The 12,301-nt window shown below is 30.6% G+C and overlaps 1 pseudogene; it reads right to left on the bottom strand.

Moving 5' to 3' along the window:
* The window catches only part of LOC128185257 (ubiquitin carboxyl-terminal hydrolase 2-like), a 118,986-nt pseudogene extending 111,221 nt beyond the window's left edge, over positions 1-7,765 (bottom strand).
* Between the last annotated feature and the right edge of the window lie 4,536 nt (positions 7,766-12,301).

Raw genomic sequence — 12,301 nt, 5'->3', positions numbered from 1 at the left:
ATATATATATATATATAAAGCAGTAACAAGAAGAAGGGACGGGTTTTCCCGAAAATTTGACAATATTTTACTTTATTGTTCGTGTCGTTGGTTATTTTTAGTGATTTTTTATATCTCATCTTATAATCGTGTATCTTTTGATCCGACACTATAGATAACGAGTGTTGTTGGTTTGTAAGTGCTTCTTATATATATATATATATATATATATATATATATATATATATATATATATATATATATATATATATATATATAAAGATATTATATTAAGAAGTTAAGGAGCAGAATGCAGATAAAATGTTAATTTAAGAAAACTAATTACGAATTAAAAAATCAAACCATATTTCTACAAGATTGGCTACTACAGATACTTCCATAGGGTGGTTTCTGAAAGAGCTCTCTAGCCTGAAAGAAAAAATGACTAGTTGAATATTAAATCTTGTTGATACAAATTCTATGAATGTGGGCAAATTATTCTTTTCCAAGGTAAACGGGCTAATGACGTTACCTTTTGTTGTACTTACATTTATATGTAATTCTGTTAATAGGTCAAGTCGACCCGAACATGTAACACTATTTATTAAAAGAAAGTTGGCAGGAACAAGGGAAAGAACAATAAAGACTTCATGAATTTTTAATTTCCTTAACGACGAAACCATTGAAGAAGGAAAAGAGTACATCCTTTTTGTTTCATGTTTTTAACTAAATCTTTTATTTAAAAAAAACCAAAAGGCAGAGAGGCCACATCGCACACCTGAACAACAATAACCACAACTGATCAGAAAAGATTCAGATTGTCTTTGACAACTAAGTAGAATACATCTTATTTAAAAGATGTTTTTTTTATTTTTTCTACACATATTCTAAATTTAAACACCAATCTAATTAATTCTACGATATACGGTATACAAGACCCAACAACATCCCATATGGGGTATTTGCAGAGCAATCTTTCAAATGACAACTAAAATCGCTGCTGTCGAAATCTTGGCAGGTAGTTCGGATATTTTTTTTTTCTCTAAATCTCTTAGTTGCCATGTGTAGAAAACAAAGTCATGGTGGTGTAGTGCACGCGCCGTTTTTGTGTTTTAGTTATCGTTGTTTGCATGATTCAGGTAGAATAGCAGATAGGACGGATATTTAAACATGATTTTTGTAAAAATTAATAACTTAGTATAAATAGACGATCAAGCATAAGAGTTCTAAGAGAAAAAGTTATCAAAATATTTTAAAATATGTTTTAAAGCTTGAATCGGATTGGCTGGCGTATTTGTAATTATTCCTACCTAGAAGGTCGCTCTGAGATGACTTCTACTCATTTAATAGTGTTGTGTTGTGCAAAAATAGTTGTCAGGGTTTGATAGATAGTGCACGAGCCGGAGGTGAGTGCAGTATGTATCAAACACTGACTATTATTTAGGCATAGTACATGCAAAAAGTGAAACTTATTATTTGCTGAGTGTTGTATATTGGTGTGCCTTGCAAAGTAGGGATGACGTTTAGGTGTTATCTATCCCCTAAAATACATCATCAGAAAAGCAAATGTTTCCTATTTTAATTATTTAACTAAATTAAATCATAATTTAATGAAAGAGGACACGGTTGACCTTTCTGATAAAAGTCAAGTTGTTATGCAGATTAAAATCTCATTGATTTTTTCTCTCCTTGTACATTCTGTATCAAGCGTAATTTTAAAAAATCGTTTTCCTGTTTCTCATGTACAATTTGATTTGTATTTGTGCCAACGAGAGATATTAATATAAGTTGTAGAACTTCCTTATCAATCGTTGTAAAATAAATAAAGTTCAGGTTATTTTAATTTTATTTGAATTCATTAATTTACTCAGAGGTTTTTCAGAAACTTTTACTTTAATTCTCTCTCAATAATAAGCCGGTTTTGGAAAGATTATAATTTTTAATTGCTTAAGCTTCATGTTAATATATATATATATATATATATATATATATATATATATATATATATATATATAAAACAAATATATTTACTAATAATGTAACGACCATTTTTTCATAAATGTGTATAAAAAAAACTTTAGGGTCAGGTTTCTTGTCGTGTTGAACAATAAATAGAATAAATGTACATATTGTATTTGTAAATTTGCACAATTTGTACCTTGTTTGATATGCACATACTTTAATTTCAATAATGAACCTGATCTTTGTCTTTTCTTTTTATTTGGGGAAGAAATCTCATATTTGTTTGTATGACAATGGTTAATTTCATAATTTCGTTGTATGACTAATAAACTGAACGTTATCTCTGTAAATTACTAAAGATTATGGGACAAAAAAAAAAAAGTGTCATGATGTGTTAATCAATTTAAAACTGAAAAACTTTAATATCTATTTGATTCAGGCTACACATTTGACAACTGGAGAAGAAAATTATATAGAAACAATATGGTATTATAATGTCTTTTTTAATTAAAAAAAGAACTGCAATTCTCTTAAATATTAGACGCTACAATTGACATTCTACAATTTTTTATTATCAAATTATATGACCCTTACGCTGATACCTGAGAATTTTATTCTAAATTGTTAAGAAAAATAGAAGAAATATACACTGGCCAATATGTTATCATAGGTGGGGACTTTAACTTAGTTTTGAATCAAGAGCTGTAAAACGATGAACTATAAAGTAACTTTAGAGTAAATGATCGTAAGGCACAAATAGAAGTTCATTTAGACTCATGACCTTATTGACATTTATAGAGATCATAACCCACAGTAAAAAGTTACGCATGGAGAAAAAGAGAAACAATAAAACAAAAAGGACTTTTGATTTCACAATCTTTTTTATCTGGCTCAACAAATAAGTTTGAAAATACTTATCGATCAGACCATTCACCAATTGCATAAATTTTTAAAACAATTGAATTCAAGAGGGATAATCTTCAAAGGTTTTTTTAAATACTATATTCTCTACATACAGACAAGGATTATGTTAAACTAATTAAAGACAAGATCTGCTTGGTCAAGCTACAATGTTTTTGTTTAGTCTATATTAAAAAAGAAATATATCAGATATAGATATTGATACAATTTCTTTTACAGTAAATGACCAACTATTTCTAAACATTTTGTTAATGAAAATAAGAAGGAAGCAATTTCATATTCTACTTTCTACAGAGTCACATTTTAAAAAGAAATACTTTATCTGGAACAAGACTTAGAATAAGAACAATCCTCGTCTGACCTTACCATTAAACAAAAAAAAATCGAGAATATAAGAAAAGAAAAACTAAAAAGACAGTCTTTACGGTTAATAAGTGAATAGACGAAAGTGAAAAAGTCCTTTGCTCCTTTAGAATCTAAAAACTATTTTAATAAACAAATACCAAAACTAATGCAAGATAACAGAACAGAAATATATGATTGATATGGCATTTTAAATTTAAAAAAAAGAAGCTGTTTTGTAAAAACAAAAAACAAAAAACAAAAAAAACAAAAAAAACCGGGACTAGAAAAACATTTTGATAGTATTAAAAAAAATCAATACATTTGACTTTCAATAATTAAATATAAAAGAGGCATGGTCACGAATTCGGTTCAATTCTATTTTTCTGATTTTAAATGCATTTCTAGTGACCAAATTAAAATTTGAGAGTAAGTCGTAAAGTTAAAAGCAAGATACAGGGCTCACAATTCTTTGGTATGTAAACAAGGCTCTTTCCCTGTTTTTGTTTACATGGTTCAATATACCAGTAAAATCTTTTTTAATGTGATTAGCCTAACTTCTTTTTATTGAAGCAGTTTCTAATGTTTCACACATTTTTTTAGGCATAAAACTGGAATTTTCACATCAACATTCAAAATGTAAACAAAAGCTTTGATTACATTGCAAAGAATTGTAAGCTCTGTAACTCGCTTATAACTCAACGAATGACATTGGAATTTTGATTGCCTATTAAGAATGCCTTACTAAGGCATTGTAACCATTTAAAACGGAAAAATAAGTTTTGCCCAAAATCGTGATCATGCCCCTTTAAAAAATTACAATACCTGGAAGGCCCAATAATGAAACAGAAGTTTTAAACTTTCTTCAAAAATGAAAAATGATAAACGTCCTGGACCGGATGGTTTCCCTAAAGAGTTTTTTTTAATCTTTTTTATAGGGGATGGGATACGTGGTTTTTTTATAACAGGGCAATAAGTAACTCAAATGAATTGTCACACTTTTCGGGATATATTAAATTAAAAAGTATTACCTGTATTCCCAAAGAAGAAAACCTAAGCAAAATAAGTCTACTAATTGTTGTCTATACATTTGCCTCTTGTTGTGTAGCGGAACAATTAAAAAAAGTTTTAGACAAACTAATTAATAGGGATGTTTCAACATCTTGGGAATTTTACTCATCTTTACTTGACCTTTTCCATTTTGGTAATTCAATTAAAAATTGGATACAAACATTCTATGGTTGAATCAAGTCACGTTCCATTCAAAATGGAGTAACATCAGATTGTTTTTACCATCAGATGGGCGGTAGACACGGCGACCTAATCTCGCCATTTATTTTCTGTTTGTGTGCAGAAGTTCTAGAGATAATTATTAGAAATAACAAAAATATTAAAGGTATATTAATTGAAGTAGAAGAATATAATTTTTCACAGTATGCAGATGATACCACCCTGTTTTCAAATGGATCTCGATAATCATTTCTTAGAGATGGAGACTATTTAGCCGATTTATATTTTTATCTTATATATTTTTTATATCTTTTTTCTTAAGGAAGGAGTCTTCTCGTTATCAAACATACTTCTTATAATAACAAATTCATGAAATTTTGACAGAGTCAAACGGATCATATTACAAAATGATTCTATCAGTTTTATCAAATTTGACCTTTTTGTTTTCGCATAAGAGCAGGTCAAGGTCACTACCTTTTTCCTCAACGTAAAGGATGATAAAAACCAGTGTAGCTCTTTGTAGTTATGTAGTCATTTATTTGAGATATAAAGATTCTATTCTTCAATGAAATGATAGAATATTAGAATGTCTATCAGCTTATACTACTAAATTGGAATTACTATTTATACTAAAACTGATATTGCTTAGCCCGCATTTCCTCTAATTTGCTTAAATTTTGTGGGAATTTTTATTATTTTTTCATGCTTCCAATAATAAAATATTTATGATTTTTATGTATAATAAAGACTTTATTAAAAGATATAAATTGGCAGAAAAGCTAATATATTGACCATTTAATAAGAGAGAAAAACTGATTTTAGTGATTTTTTCACAAAAATCATTGTATAGAAGGGCACTTTAAAAAGCCTATAAAAATGTAGTTTGATAGGCAAATCATATTTTAAACAGATATTCTGAAACCCAAGTATCATATCATTAGTTTACATTAGTGAAAAAATCCAACATTAATGTTATTGTTTTTAAAATGCTTAACCAGACTCATTAATCTGCAGCAATTCTGAATTGCGCAATATGTGATATTTTCCTACGCCAATATTACGCCAAAAATATAGTCCTTGTTAGATTCTAAACTTTGATTACTTTTTCTATGCCAAGTTGTACGATAATAAAAAAGAAAGAAAAATATTCTATTATAATTTCCTTTCATCTTGATTTAATGAACAATTAATCAATTTTACGTTTGACAAGTCGAAAACCATAAAAGACTCCTTCCTTAAACAAAACTAGTTTGGATTGGAAGTAAGGAAAATTCAAAACAGGATTTTCATCCTTCAAGGTGGAAGTGAGACTGGAATAAATACTTTTTTACTTGCCAGGTTAAGCTATATTGTAAAGCAATATGTTTTTACTTGTAGATTTAAAGCATTCCCAACTTTAAAAGTGTGTAAACTAAAAATTAATTAAAAACAGGCTTCCTGTGGGAAAATATTTACTTTTAAAGAATTGTGAATTTGAGAAACACTAGGAAAATGAAATTAAAGAAGGTACTAAATTCCCGACTACTTGTCAACAAATTGTATGATTGTTTTTAAAATTAATTGACGTTTTAAGACATTCTAACCCTGATAACCAGTTATACTGCATAGCAACAATTGCCACATCAGCTTTTTCTTTCCCTCCCTCTTCTATCCCATAACTAAATATATACATGTAAATGTTAAATATTGTGTTCATGCTGTTGATTGTCTAAATAAAATCACTTATAGAAAAAGTTCTAAACTTTGAGTTTTCAATTATAATTTAGTGTGCATGTTAATTTTTTTATTTATTTAATTTATTTTTGGTCTTGTTTTTATTTTTTGCAGTATTTCTCCTTTTTTCACTAAATGTTTTCTGTCCTTTCTTACTCTCAGTTACCAAAAAAAAACACTTTCACAAAAAAGTTTATTATCATTTAGCTATACTTGCATGTATAGTATATATAAAAAAAAAGGGGTGTATAGATTACAAACGGATTGTTACATTGCCTATGAAGAAACTGAGCATTGAAATACATCTACAACGTAGTATGTAACAAAACCTTGTGAAAGACATCAATATAAATTTAAATTTAAAAATGTATCACCTTTCTTGTCAAATGGACGATTTTTTAACATACTTGAATCTCTGTCATCCAATAACGATTTGTGCCAAATTAAGATGAATTATCCCATTAGTTTTGGGATAAAATATGAAAAGGTGAAACGTTTATGGCAACGACTCTAATGAAAACCAAGAGACAAATTTTGATCAGAATAGGTTACTTGGGCATTCTACTGAGGTGAGCTAAAAACTGAGAAAAATTGCTTGATAAATATTTCCATATAAAACATAAGAAAAAAGTTAATGCAAAAAATGGTTCACTCGAACTCCTCCTGCTCGATACTACATACCAAATGGTTAAACTTAATGTCGTATTTTAATGTAAAGATAAAAAGTAAAACAGGCAATGCGAAGAAAGAGAGAGTAAAATAGAAAAAAATTACCATTTCTAGGAGAGAAGCTGTATACATTTCTGTTAGACTCGTTAGGTCATACGTCATATCACAACTGTCCCATGGGCACTGGTACTGCTCTGTAGTAACGTCATTCACCAGTTTTCGAATACAATAGCAACATATTCCATGATTGCATATTGTTACGCCAAATACCTACATCAATATATATTTTCATATATTATCTATAACAGCGATTCATTGCATGTTTTCGAGTTAAGTCCTGTGGATATCTTCAATTCTTCAATTATAATTGTGGATGTTACTGAAGAAAATGTACCTTTGTTTGGAAACAGCGCATGCATATGTTCTTAAAAGAAGAAAATCATAGTATTGTATCGGTTAATTGATGGAAATACATAAATTCTATTTTCTTTACGTGAACAACTATTGTACGTAGAAAGTTTTAAAATGTTCAGATAACAATCACGTATCTAAATTTATATTGAAAAAAGGTAGAAATAGATTTAAATATCAATTAATTTTATATCCTAGTATTTATAGATGTGTGCCTTTTGATATAAATGGCTACAAGATTGCTTTAAGAGTGATACACATTTATTGTAAATTCATTTTCGAAATATTTTCAAAAAAATTATCAAAAAGAAAACGACCTTTCTTATGAGTACACCATTATATTTTATTTTTCCGTATTCCACGTTTTTATATCCTACCTTTTCAAAAATAAGTTGAAATACATCGTTTCGTGTCATCAAACTCCAAACTTCCGATCCTTTCTTTGTACATATTGGACATAAGAAAACGTCCAATGATTCGTCGCTTTTGGAACTAACGAGTGCAGCTGTTTTCCTGAGGCAGCACCCACAAAATTCATGGTAGCATAATGTTACATGGAATCTTGCCTAAATTATTTATTTTGAAAGTAAAAAATCTGTTAGTTGCATTATCCACAATTACGATCAAAATGTTAATTTACTTATATTTGTGACGCTTTTTACCTTTCGTGTGCATTCACACTCTCTTAGATATATAGGATCCAATTCTCTTAATTTGGACAGATTCCCTTTTATTTGGGGTCCAACTTTTCCATTCTAAACAAAAAACACATTAGGGTAGTACATACATGTATATGTCACATGCTGCACTTAAGGTCACTAGAAAAGTAAGATCTAGATTACTCTGTTGAAGTGTTCTGGCATGTGACTATGTTTGATTGCATGATTTATAAACACATTGAAGTATATATTACTGAACGATTTCATCTTTTCTTTCATATATAATAATTAGGATATCCTTACTCGGCCTAGTGTTCCTTAAAAACAATTTTTAATTAGTTTTAGACAATGTGATTAGATTTCGTAGTGTCACAAGTCTGGTTTTTGATAATTTACGTTTGACTCACTAAATATAAAATACAATCATGTATATTAAATGTACTTAACTTTTTAATGTTTCATTGACTGACCACATTATATAATAAATCAATCTAAAAAAAACAATAATCAATTTTTCTTTGGTGAGATATATCTACTGATACTTCCCAAAGAATTTCAACTCTTACAGTTTGGACCTATACATTCACATGCATATAGTACATTTTGTAAAATAATTCTCTGTTTACTCATCTGATATTTTAGTTTATAATCAATTTAGAAGAAGAGCCACCAAAACGCATTTCCTGACATATTAGAATCAAACATTGCATTAAAGCACTAAAAATGTGTGTCCTTTACTGATTCATCTCTTATGTTTTACAAATATTAGTAGAAAGGTTTTAAATTTACAAAAGGAGATTCAAAGGACCTTTGTTAATTAGACATTAGAAATTATATAAATTATATATGACAAATCAACAGCATAAATTATACCATTATGTATCAGTTTAATATAAATACCATCAAGTCTGCATAATTAACATTTACCTCGTCTATAAATGAAACTGTAATTAGTTCAGTTCCTCTTCTCGTGCCAGAAATAGGATAATGCGTCATTTCAGCCTCGGCTATTCTAAATATATATATATATATATATATATATATATATATATATATATATATATATATATATATATATATATATATATATATATATGCAAAATATTTATTATTTATTGTCAGTGAGTATAAATGGCACTGGTTATTGCATGTGGCCTTCTCTTTGAAAAAAAAACAGGTACAAGGGGATGTTATTTAGGAGCAAACGCTTTGGTGTGGGTTTCATTGTTTATGTCACATGACAGCATCTAGTTTAAAGCTAAACAAGACTCGTAAAATGCACTGTCTGCCATATTTCTCTTTTCTCGCTGCTATGCCTACAACCTTTACGTACAATACCATCAACGCGGATCCCGTATTATCCGCGCACCCCGCGGTCCAAATTGCAACGCATTTAAAACAGGTGTCTCAAGTAAAACTGCGTACCCCCGCGGTAGAGTTGTCCAGCAAATTAACACCGCCGCGGTCTTGACGATAGATTACAGGTGAACAAAAGTATCGGACTGAAACGCGAGTTATCTCCCACGACTAAAAATTAATTGCCAGCTACACGGTAATACATGTATATCATTTTAATTAATTTTATCTATTTAGAATAACATACGATGAATATTTGTAAAATGTTAGATTTATATAGAGTGTGTTTAAAATGTATATATTTTTACAACCCATTCAAAATGACATAGCCATGTAAAAATTGATAAGTATGCTCGGCAGTCGAATTGTAATTAAGGTCTTCCGTTTTCCAACGGAGGACCGTATTGTTTTCGTTCGGTTTCTTTTTCCCTATTATTATTTTTTTTTACAAAATTTGTGCAGGCGATTTCTCGGATATGGCTTAGCCGATTTTCGTGACACTTTCAGATTTAAAAGATATTATTCCAAACTTAATATACATTTTTTTATTTTGATGACGTCATTTCAGTTCTTGAGAAAATGACGATTTAGCGATTTTCAGAGGGTCGGCCTGTCCAGAAATCTTCTCCTAAATGGTAAAATATATTGAGTTCAAACTTTCAGGGATTGTAGACAAGAGATTGTAGATGTGATATTTGGCATTCTCTTGCTCAAAAGGCGTTAACGCTCGCCTAGTCCCGAAAATTGGGACCAAAAAAAACGTCGTGATTTTTCATGGTTTTCTTAGTTAATTCTTTTCTGAAAAATATTTTGTTAACACATATAATGCATAAAAAGTTTATATTTTCAAGACCTTTCATTTAATATCTAGAAAAAGGGGCTGGCCCCTCCAATTAGGCGACCAAAGGGCTCTAAAGTCTTTCATCTGTAGCCCTTTACTGGGGGATATTTTGTGAACGGTTATAGAAGCAAATATGTTTATTTTACAGTTGTGTATCCAAGCAATGTAATAATTTTATCATTTGTTACGTAATTAGGGGTTTTTTGGGACCAGAAGTCCAGAATTGGGATCATCCATATCTCAGAAAAAATATTTTAAAATGCAGTATAAAAGAAAAGATGCTCAGAGTGATGTACTAAATAATATGCAATTTTCAAAATTTCGTTAAACGGCCCCCATAAGGAGTTAAGGGATCGGCCACTAAAATGTTCTTTTCCATATATCTCAAGAACGGTAACGAATTTCTAAACAGTTGTTGAGCAAAATGTGTTGAGAATTAAATGACCTTTCATTTGATATCAAGAGAAAGTGGCTGGCCCCTCCAATAAGGGGACCAAAGGGCTCTAAAGTCTTTCATCTGTGGCCCTTTGAAATCAGACGGAAGACCTCCTCGTTGCTTGCAACGAGATCGTGCCTAGTTTCTTTTCTTTTTTTATTCAGTCTTATCAAATTGTGAAGAAGTATTGAAACTATTCTATCTAATGTGCGTAAACTGCATGCCGGGTAAATCAAATTGATGAAATGCTTTTGCTGATCTATGTCCGCGCGATCGAGTTTCAACAAACTCTCAGCTAGTTTGCAATCGTATTATAGAAAACAATAAGTACATATTTACGTATATTAATTATATTTGTTTTTTGTAAATCTTATGTTTGTTCATGGGCAAAGTTTTCTGTATAAGTGATACAATACAAGTTCTGGAAAACAGTTACTTATCATAAAAGAATATTCGCAAAGCAGTTTATGGCAATTTAAGGTCACGATGATATGTTTCACGTTGACACCAGAGTTAGATTGATAACATTAAAATAATTAGCGTTGTTCTCTTATTCAACCTAAAGATTTCAAAAATTAACATCAACAGGATGAGATATCTAGATATCGCTAGAGCGTTTCACATCATTGATTTTCGGTGGGTTGGTGGCCCCTGAAGAAAGAGATCTAAAGTTGTTGTTTTTTATAACAAAATATATACTGCTTTCACTCAATTATCTACATGTAAGGTGTTTTTCTTTACAAGAAATGGAATGAGGTAGTTAATTTCCATCACGAAACAACATGATAAATTGTACATGTTATTAAATGCAAACATCACGAATTACTTTTTAAAAATTCAAATGCAAACTATTTTTGTACACATTTTCTTTATTGCGTATATTAATTATAAGTCGCGATAATTTCCTGTGTACAGTGATTAACAAACCCAGGTAGAAAATGACATGCCCTAGAGGTTTTCATACCTATTCAAGATAAAAGAAAATCTCCAAATTTTGTGCAGCTTCGTACAACCGTACAACACCGCCCATTACCTATAAAACAGAGGAGGCTTATTGGTTATAATGAGTATTACCGATCTTTATGTATGTATGAGAGAGAGAGAGAGATAGCGAGAGGGAGGGGGTAATTAATGCGCTTTAGCCCCCCCCCCCCCTTTTAATTTGCTTCCGACGTCACTTCATTCATTTGAAATATTCTAATATCATTGGCGTCGGAAGCAAATTAAAAGTGTGTGGGGGGGGGGGGGGGGGGGGGAGCTAGACTAATCCTCAGAAATCATGACAAGCCAAAAAACAAAACAAAACAAAAAACCTTATTCCCAAATCCATGAAAATCCTAATCCAGGGGGGGGGGGGGGGGGGGGGGGGGGGCTTGCATACTTATGACTCCAACATCTCCATATTTTTTCATGTTAATTTAGGAACAATTATCCTTCCTGCAAGAAAAAGCGGGGGGTGAACCCTCTAAGGTGATATGTGCCAAATAGTTTGGTCTAACTTTGCAACAAAAAATGGGGAGGGGGGCCTAAGCCACCCCTAGCCCCCCCCCCCCCCCCCCCCCGGTTCTGACCCCTATGAATATTAAATATTCCTAAGTATAGTATTCATAAAAGAATACCCTAAATGTTTTTGTTTAAATGGTCTCACAGGTGTGGACGTTCATTTTACATCGCTGTGTTTCTTGGTCGCGATAAAATATTTCAAACTTTACGTACTTACATGTATTCCAAGCAAGGAGAAATGTAACATCAAACAATAACAAATGTCAACTTAAGATAAAT

The sequence above is a fragment of the Crassostrea angulata genome, chromosome 5 (genome assembly GCF_025612915.1).
Source record: "Crassostrea angulata isolate pt1a10 chromosome 5, ASM2561291v2, whole genome shotgun sequence".
In the NCBI taxonomy this organism is placed as follows: Eukaryota; Metazoa; Mollusca; class Bivalvia; order Ostreida; family Ostreidae; genus Magallana; species Magallana angulata.
The sequence above is the reverse complement of the archived record's forward strand: the minus strand, read 5'-3'. Positions and strand labels throughout refer to the sequence as shown.